Source organism: Myxine glutinosa, chromosome 2, assembly GCF_964187855.1.
Source record: "Myxine glutinosa chromosome 2, kmMyxGlut1.1, whole genome shotgun sequence".
In the NCBI taxonomy this organism is placed as follows: domain Eukaryota; kingdom Metazoa; phylum Chordata; class Myxini; order Myxiniformes; family Myxinidae; genus Myxine; species Myxine glutinosa.
The window spans coordinates 124,551,510-124,566,326 of NC_136262.1; positions in this window are offsets into that span (position 1 = coordinate 124,551,510).

Below are 14,817 nucleotides of genomic sequence, written 5' to 3' on the forward strand. Positions count from 1 at the left end.
CTACCCCTCAGCCAATGATGCTACCCCTCAGCCAATGATGCTACCCCTCAGCCAATGATGCTACCCCTTAGCCAATGATGTCGCCCCTCAGCCAATGATGCTACACCTCAGCCAATGATGCTACCCCTCAGCCAATGATGCTACCCCTCAGCCAATGATGCTACCCCTCAGCCAATGATGCTACCCCTCAGCCAATCATGTCGCCCCTCAGCCAATGATGCTACACCTCAGCCAATGATGCTACCCCTCAGCCAATGATGCTACACCTCAGCCAATGATGCTACCCCTCAGCCAATGATGCTACCCCTTAGCCAATGATGCTACCCCTTAGCCAATGATGCTACCCCTCAGCCAATGATGCTACCCCTCAGCCAATGATGTCGCCCCTCAGCCAATGATGCTACCCCTCAGCCAATGATGCTACCCCTCAGCCAATGATGCTACCCCTCAGCCAATGATGCTACCCCTCAGCCAATGATGCTACCCCTCAGCCAATGATGCTACCCCTCAGCCAATGATGCTACCCCTCAGCCAATGATGCTACCCCTCAGCCAATGATGCTACCCCTCAGCCAATGATGCTACCCCTCAGCCAATGATGCTACCCCTCAGCCAATGATGCTACCCCTCAGCCAATGATGCTACGCCTCAGCCAATGATGCTACCCCTCAGCCAATGATGTCGCCCCTCAGCCAATGATGTCGCCCCTCAGCCAATGATGTCGCCCCTCAGCCAATGATGCCGCCCCTCAGCCAATGATGTCACCCCTCAGCCAATGATGCTACACCTCAGCCAATGATGCCACCCCTCAGCCAATGATGCTACCCCTCAGCCAATGATGCTACCCCTCAGCCAATGATGCTACCCCTCAGCCAATGATGCTACCCCTCAGCCAATGATGCTACCCCTCAGCCAATGATGCTACCCCTCAGCCAATGATGCTACCCCTCAGCCAATGATGCTACCCCTTAGCCAATGATGTCGCCCCTCAGCCAATGATGCTACACCTCAGCCAATGATGCTACCCCTCAGCCAATGATGTCGCCCCTCAGCCAATGATGCTACACCTCAGCCAATGATGCTACCCCTCAGCCAATGATGCTACCCCTCAGCCAATGATGCTACACCTCAGCCAATGATGCTACCCCTCAGCCAATGATGCTACCCCTCAGCCAATGATGCTACCCCTCAGCCAATGATGCTACCCCTCAGCCAATGATGCTACGCCTCAGCCAATGATGCTACGCCTCAGCCAATGATGTCGCCCCTCAGCCAATGATGTCGCCCCTCAGCCAATGATGTCGCCCCTCAGCCAATGATGCCGCCCCTCAGCCAATGATGTCGCCCCTCAGCCAATGATGCCGCCCCTCAGCCAATGATGCCGCCCCTCAGCCAATGATGCCGCCCCTCAGCCAATGATGTCGCCCCTCAGCCAATGATGTCGCCCCTCAGCCAATGATGTCGCCCCTCAGCCAATGATGTCGCCCCTCAGCCAATGATGTCGCCCCTCAGCCAATGATGCCGCCCCTCAGCCAATGATGTCGCCCCTCAGCCAATGATGTCGCCCCTCAGCCAATGATGCCACCCCTCAGCCAATGATGCTACCCCTCAGCCAATGATGCTGCCCCTCAGCCAATGATGTCGCCCCTCAGCCAATGATGTCGCCCCTCAGCCAATGATGTCACCCCTCAGCCAATGATGCTACACCTCAGCCAATGATGCTACCCCTCAGCCAATGATGCTACCCCTCAGCCAATGATGCTACCCCTCAGCCAATGATGCTACCCCTCAGCCAATGATGCTACCCCTCAGCCAATGATGCTACCCCTCAGCCAATGATGCTACCCCTCAGCCAATGATGCCACCCCTCAGCCAATGATGTCACCCCTCAGCCAATGATGCTACCCCTCAGCCAATGATGCCACCCCTCAGCAAATGATGTCACCCCTCAGCCAATGATGCTACCCCTCAGCCAATGATGCTACCCCTCAGCCAATGATGCTACCCCTCAGCCAATGATGCTACCCCTCAGCCAATGATGCTACCCCTCAGCCAATGATGTCACCCCTCAGCCAATGATGTCACCCCTCAGCCAATGATGCTACCCCTCAGCCAATGATGCTACCCCTCAGCCAATGATGCTACCCCTCAGCCAATGATGCTACCCCTTAGCCAATGATGTCGCCCATCAGCCGATGATGCTACACCTCAGCCAATGATGCTACCCCTTAGCCAATGATGTCGCCCATCAGCCGATGATGCTACACCTCAGCCAATGATGCTACCCCTCAGCCAATGATGCTACCCCTCAGCCAATGATGCGACCCCTCAGCCAATGATGCTACGCCTCAGCCAATGATGCTACCCCTCAACCAATGATGATGATGATGATGATGCTACCCCTAGACGACCCATGACCCGTTGGGTCAATGTCAGTTTGAATAGATATGAGAATAGAACTAAAGCGAACGCTGGACATCATCAGGGAGATTATTTGGGCCAGCAAGCCATAAGGCTCACCTCTCCAGCGTTCTAAATAGTCCGGCAGATATGTGAAGAATTGTGGTAGAATTGTGCCTTTGATGATACAAGCATGAAACTTGGCACACAGTTAGGGCATACCCTTACAGTGAAATTTGGATGTAGGGGCATTCCAGATTTCTCCTTGGCCCAAAATGGCGGCCATTTTACAAAATGGCGGCTAAGAAGGACATATTTACCTATTATTTCAGACTTGTCATTTGTGCTGCTATTGAAACACAATGTAATGAGCATATTATAAATTGTCATGTACATGCTATGCAATACCTTCATACTGGGTTCAAAATTGGAATCTACGGTGGCCTATAAGGGGCAGAACAAATGGTTTACCATTGCAATAGACAGGACTGGTCTAGCGGTTTAATTATTTAACTTTGCATGACTATCTGATTTCTCCTGGGTGTAATTTTGGTTCAATACCTTTATATGAACAACTTTGATGTAGCTTTATGAACTTTCCTATCATAGACTAGGTGACTATAAGGAACAATGCAAGGCTAGTGAAAAGTTACGAAAGCGAATTACTATATTTATGATAATAATGTATGTATTTCTTTTTCAGATGATAACTCGACTGCACTGCACCTTCGCTCATTGACTGTAGTAGCTACCTAGATTTGGTTCCCAATTTGTATATTGATTGGATGGTGGTGGTGGATAATGCTTAATTGACAATGGCCAACAAAAATTTCAAGCTATTAGACCCCCAAAGCCCTAGTACATCTGGAACAAACATGCCTTATCTGACAGATTGGGAGAAGTGTGTGTTATGTCAGGAGGTCACCGATGAGGCCCTTGCCTGTCCAGCTGATTCCAAGCGAACCACAGGGTCCGGATACCAAACTCTTGCAGATTATCTCCTCACCTTCCGCCAGATGGGCTGCCTGCCAAAATCTCTAGAACTGTCCCGCCTGGACGATGGTGAAGGTATCCAGTCAACCTTCCAGAGCCACAAGGCTAAGTGGCATGATTCATGCAGACTGAAATACAACAAAACTGAACTGCATCGGGCACAAAAAAGAGAAACGTCTAGTGAAGAAACCGCAAGTGTCTCAAGAAAGTACACCCGTCACAGAGTACATGTAGACCACACACAGCCACAGCCTGAAAAGTGTTTCTTTTGTGACAAACCAGCGGGTACTAATTCTCTGCGAAAAGCTTCCACCTTCGACCTCGATAAACATGTCAGGACAGCTGCCCTGAAACTAGGAGATCAGGCACTTCTTGCTAAACTGAGTGCAGGTGACCTTATAGCACAAGATGCACAGTACCACGTGAAGTGTCTGGTGTCACTTTATAACAAAGCAAGGGCCACAAGCACAACACTGAATGAACAAGATGATATCAATCACGGTATAGCACTTGGAGAGCTAGTGTCCTACATCGATGATGCCCGCACAGATGCTCTTGTGACACCAGTGTTCAAGCTGGTAGACCTAGCAAGACTATACACCACCAGGCTGGAACAGCTTGGAACAGTCTTGACCAGGCGTGTCCACTCCACCAAACTCAAAGATCGAATCATGACATATTTTCCAGACCTAGAGGAGCACATGTCCGGTCGAGATATTCTGCTTGCTTTCAACCAGGATGTTGGCTCAGCCCTTCAGAAGGCATGTGATCACGACACTGACAGTGATGGAGTTTGTCTTGCTAGAGCCGCAAATATAGTTCGTAGAGACATGTTGAAAATGAACTCAACATTTAGTGGTTCATTTGAAGCCCACTGCCAAGAACATTCGGTACCTAATTCGCTTGTATCACTAGTTTCTATGATCTTGAATGGTCCTAACATCCAAGAGCAGTCAAGCCACTCGTCGGTATCAACACCTACTCTCACAATCTCACAACTCCTTATGTTCAACAGTTACTCACGCCGCAGAGAGAGTAGCAGTACTACCACGTCCACGAGGCACAGTCACAATCGGGAGACTCCCCTGCCTGTGTACCTGGGCACCCTTATCCACACAAAGACTCGAAAAAGAGACCTGGTTGATACTATGTTCAACCTGGGTCTCTCGATCTCCTATGACAGGGTGCTTAGCATCTCCACGGACTTGGGGAACAGAATCTGCCGTTTCTTCCAAAATGAGGGTACAGTTTGCCCCCCTGAGCTAAAAAGTGACCTCTTCACAACTGGGGCAGTGGATAACATTGATCATAACCCCAGTTCAACAAGTGCCCACGACTCCTTCCATGGCACTGGCATTTCACTTTTCCAGCACCCAAATAGCGATAGCCGTGGAGTTCAACGGGTAAACCCAGATGACACATCAACAACAGATGCACACCTGCCACAGTCATACACCATCGTACCTCCTGTTGTTCTGGGTAAATGTGACCCACCTGTACCCAAGCTAGCGGGTCCCAACAAAAGCAACTGCCAACTCATCCCTGAAGCAATGCAGATTGAGTACAGGTAACTGATTATTGTGTTTGAACTGTGGACAGTTATATGTGTACCTAAATAACCAAGACTTGTTAACTTGTGTGGACTTGTTTGTTCTTAATTGTGTTCATTATCTTGCATTTTGACAGGTGGCTGGAGCAGATGGAGAAGACAGTGCTATCTGACACACCACTTAAGGGAGACGAGACAGTATCATGGGCTGGATACCATGCCAGCAAGCAGTCTATTCCAGAAGAACCAGAGTGTAGTGTGGCCTTAACTTCATTGCTGCCTCTCTTCTATGACCAGGCAAAATCTGTGGCAATGATTCGTCACTCCATGGATGTCATCAAGAAAGCAATCGATATTCTGAATCCAGGTCAGATCCCTGTAATCACACTTGATCAGCCACTGTACACACTTGCCAAACAGATCCAATGGAGATGGCCAGAAACACACGGAGAAGATCACTTCGTCATGGTCTTTGGTGGACTCCATATTGAGATGGCAGCATGGAAAACCCTCGGTGACCTTCTGGATAGCAGTGGGTGGACAGGCGTTCTGATGCTTGCAGGGGTTGCTACAAGTGGTACTGCTGATTCCTTCCTGAAAGTGACCCATGTGACACGCACACGACGAGCACACCAAGTCAGAGCCAGTACTCTCTATCTTCTCCTGAAGGAAGCCTACAGCCAGTACACCAGTGGACTAGATGAGGGACAGGATACGATACCACTAGATGACTGGTGCGGTGAACAAGCCAATGCAAGTCCACAGTTTCAGTTCTGGTTCCTAATTATGCAGCTAGAACTGGCAGTCCTGATCTATGTGAGATCCGTCCGTGAAGGAAACTTCCAACTGTACACTGATGCTCTGACCAAGCTTGTACCATGGTTCTTCGCCTTGGGACATACAAACTATGCCAGGTGGATCCCAGTTCACTTGCGCGACATGGTGACACTTGCAACAAAGCATCCAACTGTATACGCACAGTTTCTGGCAGGAAACTTCACCATGAAGAAGACTACACGTGCATTCTCTGCCATAGCCTTAGACCAGGCACACGAGCAAAATAATGCATTGGTGAAAGGTGATGGAGGGGCTGTAGGTCTTACGGAGAATGCTGCAGCTTTGCGCCGATGGATGGTGTCTGGTCCAGAGATGGCCAAACTGATCTATAAGTTCGAGGCCACAACAGAAAAAAGAATTAAGAAAACTGAACTAAAACACCATGAACAGACAAAGCACACGCAGGTAGCCTTTGCTCGAGATGTGAGAGCACTCACCCGTGTCATAGGAGAGATGGGGAACCCATTCTGTGACGACAGCAAAGATCTCTTGGTGCTAGACAGCAGAGACCTGGCAGACCCAGCAGTCATCAACACCCTTTACCAGATCGAGAAGCTGGGAAAAGAACAGTATGACACATATGTGAACGAGAGGCTTGTACATCAGACAAAGCCTATCACTGACCCAATAAAAAGAAACAATCTCCCTCTCTTCAGCCGACCCCCAGTCAGAGAGAAGTCAAGAACAGAGTTGAAGGTGGTATCTCTGAAGAATGACTGCGTTCTGTTCTCCAGGCTGTTTATTGCATCCCAGACACGGAATGGAGATCTTGATGAATTCTTTGCACATGAAAACCAAGCTTGTCCCCCTGCATTGTCACAAATGGGCAAAATCCGGCTTGGAACCAAGTCTGATCTGGTTGGGTGCTTAGAAGATCTGATCACCTCACGGGAAAATGATGATGTAAGCCCCCCTGTTGAAGTCATGATCCTGGATGGAGCAGCCATCGTGAACATGCTGGCACCTCGTAATGCGAAGACCTTCTCTGAGTATGCATCACTAGTATTCTTGCCATACATCACATCTCAGATACAAAATAAGAGCAGGGTTGATATTATCTGGGATGAATATTTCCCAGACAGTTTGAAAGCCGACACCAGGAAGACGAGGGGTAAAGGCACCAGGAGACGAGTTGAGCCATCTAGTTCCATCCCTCGAAACTGGCAGGCCTTCCTTCGCATAGACGAGAACAAGGTGGAGTTGTTTGACTTTCTAGCAACGAGGATAGCAAACATTGAGACTGACAAGCAAATCGTCACCACAAACCACAAAGAAGTTTTTTGTACACAGCCACGAGATGTTACTGGTCTTTCCCCGTGTAGTCACGAGGAGGCAGATACAAGGATACTACTCCATGTCCAAGATGCAGTCAGACAGGGCTATACCAAGGTGTCAATCCGCACAGTGGACACAGATGTTTTGATCCTTGCAGTGGCAGCAACTGGATATCTTGACATCGATGAACTCTGGGTTGCTTTTGGCACAGGGAAGAATTTCAGGCACTTGGCAGCCCACGAGATGGCTGTGGCACTGGGACCAAACAAGTGCCGAGGGTTGCCATTCTTCCACGCCTTCACTGGGTGTGACACCGTGTCCTGCTTCGGCGGAAGGGGGAAGAAAACAGCATGGGAAACATGGAAAGCCTATGATGAGGTCACCTCAGCTTTCTGCGCACTGGCTGCCACACCAACCATTTCAACTGCAAATGACAACATGGATCCACTGGAGCGTTTTGTTGTTCTGCTCTACGATCGAACAAGCAGCCAGGAACATGTTAACGATGCCCGCAAGCATCTCTTCACCCAGACTGGTAGATCAATAGAGGCTATCCCACCAACGCAAGAAGCCCTCAGACAACACATCAAGAGAGCTGCCTACCAAGCCGGCTTTTGTTGGGGCCAGAATCCAGATGATGATTTGCGCACCTGAGCTCCCATCGCCAAGTGAATGGGGTTGGAAACAGAGTAATAACGGCTGGGGGATATATTGGACAACCCTCACAGAGGCAACTGAGGCATGCCGACAATTGATTAGATGTGGATGCAAGAAGGGTTGCAGGAAACTGTGCAAGTGTGTTAAGGCCGCACTCCAGTGCTCAGCTCTGTGTCACTGTGCAGGGGAGTGCACACGATAGTATACAGGAGGAATAACACACCTGTTACAAATACACAAACATGTGGAAGACTGTTTTGTAGACTGTTTTATAGTGAAAGTCACTTCCACAGCGTTAATGTGGCATTTTCACTTCATTTCCATTGTGTTTCTGGAGTTTGCTCAAAATAGCTCAAAAAGTAATTATTTTTGTAAAGAATAAGGACCAAATAAATGTTATGTGAGTTTGTTGACATTTAATTATGATCTTACAACCTGTTTACGTGAAAAAAACATCATAGGTGTGCTTGAGCAATAAGTAAATCTAGTTTTATAGACATCGGTACTGTGTATCTTATTATCCGTAAACGGCCATTTTTTAAATGGCCGCCATTTTGTCCCTAGGAAAAGATTTGAATGCCCCTATATCCAAAAATCTTCCTAGTAGTATGCTCTATCAGTGTTCAAAATTTCATGCTTGTATCACCAAAAGCACAATTTTTTCACATATCTGCTGGGCTAAAATCACTTACCTGTGACACGTGATTTCGGCCCTTATCTCCGATCACGTTGACGGAAATCACCACAGCATATCGTCAAGATCCCTCCAAAAGGCTCGTCTTTGTCACATACATCACGCAACGTGCGATCCACAGCCTCGAAACTCTCTCTCCTGATCATAGGACACTCATCCCACACGATGAGTTTTGTACTTCGAAAGAGGTCTGCGATAGTGGAATTTTTATCGATGTTGCATACGCCATCTTCCCTCGGTGTCAGAGGGATTTGGAACCTTGAGTGCGCTGTTCTTCCACCAGGCATGAGGGTAGCAGCGATGCCAGATGAGGCCACCGCAAGGGCAACTTCTCCACTCGCTCTCACTTTAGAGAGAATCAGGTTAATAAGAAACGTCTTCCCTGTGCCTCCAGGCGCGTCAATGAAAATCATTGATGACTGATTCGTGCGGATGTGGCCATTCGCGTCCATAGACGTGAGGTGTGATTCGTTGTCCGCGTCCGTAGCGCCGTCGGAGGGTTGATACGACATTCTTCCTGCAAATAGTATTGTGTTTGTGCTATCGTTTTGCCGATCATCAAATGACAAATAAATTACATTGTGAAAATTAAAGATTTCAAATAAACCTATTTAAAGTGTATGCGCATATAAATAATAAAAAAAATCGAAGAAATATCTCTCGGTAATTTCCTGAAACATATTTTACTTCCGGGTAATAATGTTGAATGAAATAACGAAGATATATACTGTATGCCTGTTATTTTAGGCGGTGTATTTTCGTATATCAACGTGGCGCGATTTTTAAAATATATCTCTGCAATTTCCCGTGTGTGCGTGAATGTTCTCAATTATTTATTTTACCGAGTCTAAAACCATCGATAAAAATGAAATCAGATGGCGACTTAGATTGAAGATAAAGGCGTGAAACAGACTCAATGGCCTTGAAGATACAAGCCTTTCTAGTCTAGTAGGAAGACTAGGTCCCCCTGCACCCCCCGGAGATATACTTCTAATCAGTGTTTCTAGATTGGAAAAAATGTGTAGAAAATGACTAGCTATGGCCCCAAGCTGAAAAAATGTCCCACATACCATTTCTATGCAAATTACTGCTGCAAATTTTATGCAAAATTATGCAAATTTTATGCAAATTTATGATGAGGAGTAGAGTTGAGGGGTCTTTGAGGGCTTCATCGAGGTGCTCTCGGTTGCAAGACTGGGTCATTCTGAGAAGCACAGCAGGGTCAGAGATCATGATGTTCTCCTCCTCAGTGAATCTCTCCATCAACAGCCTCTCCATTGCCTCACACACTGTTTTGAGGCAAAAGAGGGACTTTGCGTAGGCCTTTCCACTGAGAACACCTTTGAGAGATCCACTTGTTACTAGTTGTGCCTCAAAGAGAATCTCTGCATATCCAGAACCACGCATCTTGTGTCCAGTGAGCATCCCGATGTAGTTCATGGATGTGTGGAAGGGTCCAATCGTTACTACATGACTAGCAAATTCATTTGGCCAGCGCCAGATGATGGGAAGGGCTTTCATGCAGACACCCAGATCAAATGTATTCAGGACCCATCTCTGACCCACCTCAGCAGTTGCTGCCTCGGAACGCTTCAGTAGCTCACGAACAACTGCGTTGTCTGTGATCGGTTGGTGGATAGGCGTGCAGTAGTCGACTGTTGATTTGCTGGGTGGGGGAGAACCAGTTGCAGAGGTGAAACCCCCGAGCCCAGGCACAGGCTGCAGGCCATTGCCATGCCATGCAGGCACCAGGCACAGACCGATCACAGACAACGCAGTTGTTCGTGAGCTACTGAAGCGTTCCGAGGCAGCAACTGCTGAGGTGGGTCAGAGATGGGTCCTGAATACATTTGATCTGGGTGTCTGCATGAAAGCCCTTCCCATCATCTGGCGCTGGCCAAATGAATTTGCTAGTCATGTAGTAACGATTGGACCCTTCCACACATCCATGAACTACATCGGGATGCTCACTGGACACAAGATGCGTGGTTCTGGATATGCAGAGATTCTCTTTGAGGCACAACTAGTAACAAGTGGATCTCTCAAAGGTGTTCTCAGTGGAAAGGCCTACGCAAAGTCCCTCTTTTGCCTCAAAACAGTGTGTGAGGCAATGGAGAGGCTGTTGATGGAGAGATTCACTGAGGAGGAGAACATCATGATCTCTGACCCTGCTGTGCTTCTCAGAATGACCCAGTCTTGCAACCGAGAGCACCTCGATGAAGCCCTCAAAGACCCCTCAACTCTACTCCTCATCAAAAATTTGCATAAAATTTGCATAATTTTGCATAAAATTTGCAGCAGTAATTTGCATAAAAATGGTATGTGGGACATTTTTTCAGCTTGGGGCCATAGCTAGTCATTTTCTACACATTTTTTCCAATCTAGAAACACTGATTAGAAGTATATCTCCAGGGGGTGCAGGGGGACCTAGTCTTCCTACTAGACTATTCAGAATTCATTTCGTTCTATAAACGGAAACTTTCATCGGATTTTCTTCCCGTTTTTTTTCAACCGAGTCTAAAACTATGTTAGCGACTGTGAAAAATGAAATGATATATCGAATTTGATTTGAAATAAAACTGAGAGAAAGAGCAAGACACCACGGGCCTACAAAACAGGCCTCAAAGCTATGCGAGTTAATAAAATGGTGGATATTACTACTCTCTCAAAGGGGTAAGCCACGCCCCCGGACCGATCGAATGTTACATACAAACACGCAAGATTTCAATTTTATAATTATATAGATAGATAGATATAGATATATATATATATACATATACACATATATGTATACATATACACATATATATTGTTGCGGATATGGGATTTGCATCCATCCATATCCGCTTGTAAATATTCCCCTATTTCCTCAATACTTCCCAACTATCCCCAATCCCCCATTCCCTAGTCCCATTTTCTGTAAACAACACTCTGTAGACCCGACCTCCCCCTATTTCCCCCATTAAATGTCGTGCCCAGGTTCACCGCATCTCATGTAAGACAACTATAGGACATCTTGCTAGTTATTCTTAGTCTATGTCAGTTAAGGACTCGTTTCCATTAATTCTGACCCTTCGTTGCACCAGAATGTGATTGTATGGCACCGTTAGGAAGTTTAGGACCTCCCAATACCTCCCCGCAGCTCTTCCTCACGGTTCAGCAACAACAACAACAACAACAGCAGCAACGGCGGCGGCGTGCACAGGGAGTGCGCGTCCTCACTCTGGCTTGGTTGGTAGGGGGTGTTGGGAGGGCATGAGGCCTTCCCAATGAGCCGCCATCGAACATGTGCTCGACGGGGTTACCAAATAGGGGCTCCCTGTCAGCTCCTCGTCAAGGGCGGAGCCCGGTAACCCCCGCACCCAATGGAAGCGGCGGACCGGTCCCATCTGGGGCGGAGCCAACCAGCCGAGGGCGTGTCACTCCCCGCTGAGCATGCGCAGGAAGAGGGAGGTGACGTCAGATGCGCGCTGAGCTTGGAGCAAGCAAGACGTACCCTCCGAGCGCTGTGAGGCCTCCCCGCATCTCTGGACTGGACCGTGCTTTATCCTGTCCCCGAGCCAAGGTGCACCTTGTGCTATCGACTGCATGTCCCTTCCTGCCATCAATCCCTGTGTAAGTCAGCCTTGTTCCGTTTGTCTGTGGTCTGTCTGGGTTAAGATAAGACGGTATTTAAGTGCCTATCTCTTCTGTGTCTTTACCTCACTACCGTGTAATCTATCCCCTTTTCTCCACCACTGTAATTATACCCTCCTCCGGAGGTCTTGAGAACTGTACCCCTTGCGTCGTTTCATCTATCCCAGTCGTTGTGTCCTTTCCATCATTGATTTAGCATAGCGCGATTTGGTCAACGTCTGGGTGGAATCGGGGTCTAGTCGGGGAATAACTGTTCGGTCGCGGTCATACCAACCGCTCGGTCAAAATAACATCTAAACCGCGTCCATAACAATATATATATATACACATATATACACATATATATATACACACATATATATATATACACACACACACACACACACACACACACACACACACACACACACACACACTCCTTTTTACATATAGTTATAGTTATAATTAATCAGCATCTCAAGTGTCCAACTTGTACAATGGGTCCTGAAATGAGCCAGAATTCACCAAAACTTGGTGAAACGAGTCGAGATGTAATATTAATATATATATATTGTTGCGGTTTTGAGTTTTGTATAATAAAGGTTAAATTTCCCCCTCATAGATAGTCACACAAACAACACGTAGCCTCGCGTTAGTTCAGTTATTTCTTAGTATTTGTGAGCTTAGACCTTTTCCTGTGTTAGTTCTGCGTTGAGTAGAGTGAGGAGAATAGGTCCTTTCATTGCTTCCATTGTCCTATGCCGCCTCCATCGCCTTACGTCTCTTAGGCTGCCTTTGACTTTTTGGCGCGAATTAACACGAGGCCGGCCAGGAGGGTCGGGGCGGGACCGAATGAGGGCGGCAGAGAAGCTGACGGTAAGCGCGAGCCGCCAATCAGGGCTCGCAGGGTGTGGCTGCAGCACTGCGTCACAGGGCGTGGTTGGAAGGTTCGAGAGGGTTTGAGAAGGTTCAGGGCATGTCGATATAAGCCATTGTGCAAAGCCACCAGCAGGAGTAAGAGGAGTTCAAGGCGCACGCGGTGAGCAGTGGAGTTCGAGCAGCAATTGAGGTACGAGGACTGAGTTGGCATTGAGTGGAGAAAGACGCGCATGAACCAGGATACGCGCTCATATGAAAGTGACGCTCGGTTGAGATCGAAGCCAAGCCGCATATAGTGCATTGAGTTATGCGAGTGATAACGTGCTGTGTAACCGCCAGCCGTGCTGAGAGACGCGTACTTTTCCTTCCTACCTCATCAGCTGCCTTTTGTTCGGGAGACGCGCTCCGAGGATCCTTCCACCGCCTGCTTGCCTTCTTCGCAGGACGTGCTGGGACCATGGAGAGCCGGACGGAGCCGTTCCTGGACGACCAAGTCGGTGCGTTTTGGCCTGAACAGCATCCTGCCTGCAATTCCCTGTGTGAGTGTGCCGGGCCCGAGTCTGGGCGTTAAGAATAAGACTGATTAAGTGCTGCTCTGTGTCTACCAATCATTGTACATAATTGTGGGAATAATAATTAAACCTGTGTTCTTCCTTCCATTCGATCATTCTTGTGATTTTCTCATTGACTAAGCGTGGTATGAATAGAACCGCTCGAATCAGGGTCCAATAATTAACGGTGACTGCACGGACCACGTGGTACTCAATCCACTCGGTGTACCCCAAATTACACGTTGCTCGTGCGAGGCTTGCTTCCCCGCTTCTGTGGCGGCGCAGGGATTTAGGTACGAGCGAGGATTGTCCCGAAACCCTACCTTGCGTTTGTCCGGAAGAGGCGTTTCAAGTCTCTTGGTTCCGTCAAGCCCAGAAAGAACAAGTGGGCTTAATCCCCCCCTTGGTAAGGGTACGAAGGGTGGCGGAGAACCATAGCAATATATATATATTATATATATATATATATATATAAACGGGAAAAGCCACCTGAATAATCCTGATGTAATTCCTATGAAAAGCACTGACCAGAAAATTTATTAACCATAAACGATCGGATTTAAGGGAATTGTGTAGCAATTATAGGGTCAATCTTAGCCCGCGGTGACACCACAATAAAGCATAAGTGAAGTCCATGTCGTAAAGTCAATGGTGGTGCGGTCAGTGTCTGTTCCTGTCACAGTACATGTCGTGTCTCTGCTTGTACGCCCTTTCATATCACTATTTGGTGATCGGTAAGTACATGGCCTGGCACATTGGTTTACTTGTGGTTACAAGGCTCCATTGCTTGGGTTGTTTGCGGTTCACCTGCACCACCAGTCACACTTGTCAGTGTTGTGCAAACACCTTAATGCCAGAGGGTGTACATGTTCACGACAGGTACACAATGTCATCACTCCTTGAGTAGTGAAAGGTTTGTGAATCAGGTGTGACATCTGGATGGGGTGTGGTGGGGAAGCTGGGTGTAAGGTGGTGTGGTGTTGAAGATTATCCATCCTAACTATTGTCTGATCAAACGACCTTTCTTTTAGAACTTCCTAGGTGCTTCTTTTATTGCTTGCCAAGTGCTTTCTCTTTTGCTTCACAGTTTACCTCCCAGGTGCTTAGCAGACTTGCACACATGAGTTCTGCCATTCAATATAACGAATTAATTAATTAAATGATTGCTCAAATTCCATGATTCAAGTTTGATTTATTTCAATTAATTAATTTAAATTCGAGTAATCTTTACGGGACTTACAACACTCGCTCACCTTGTCAAACACCAAACCTGTCCACCATGTTTCGTCAGAATCCGTCCACAACTTTGTGAGATATCGTGCTCACACATAAACACGGGTGCGAACACAACCTCCGTGCTCCGTCCAC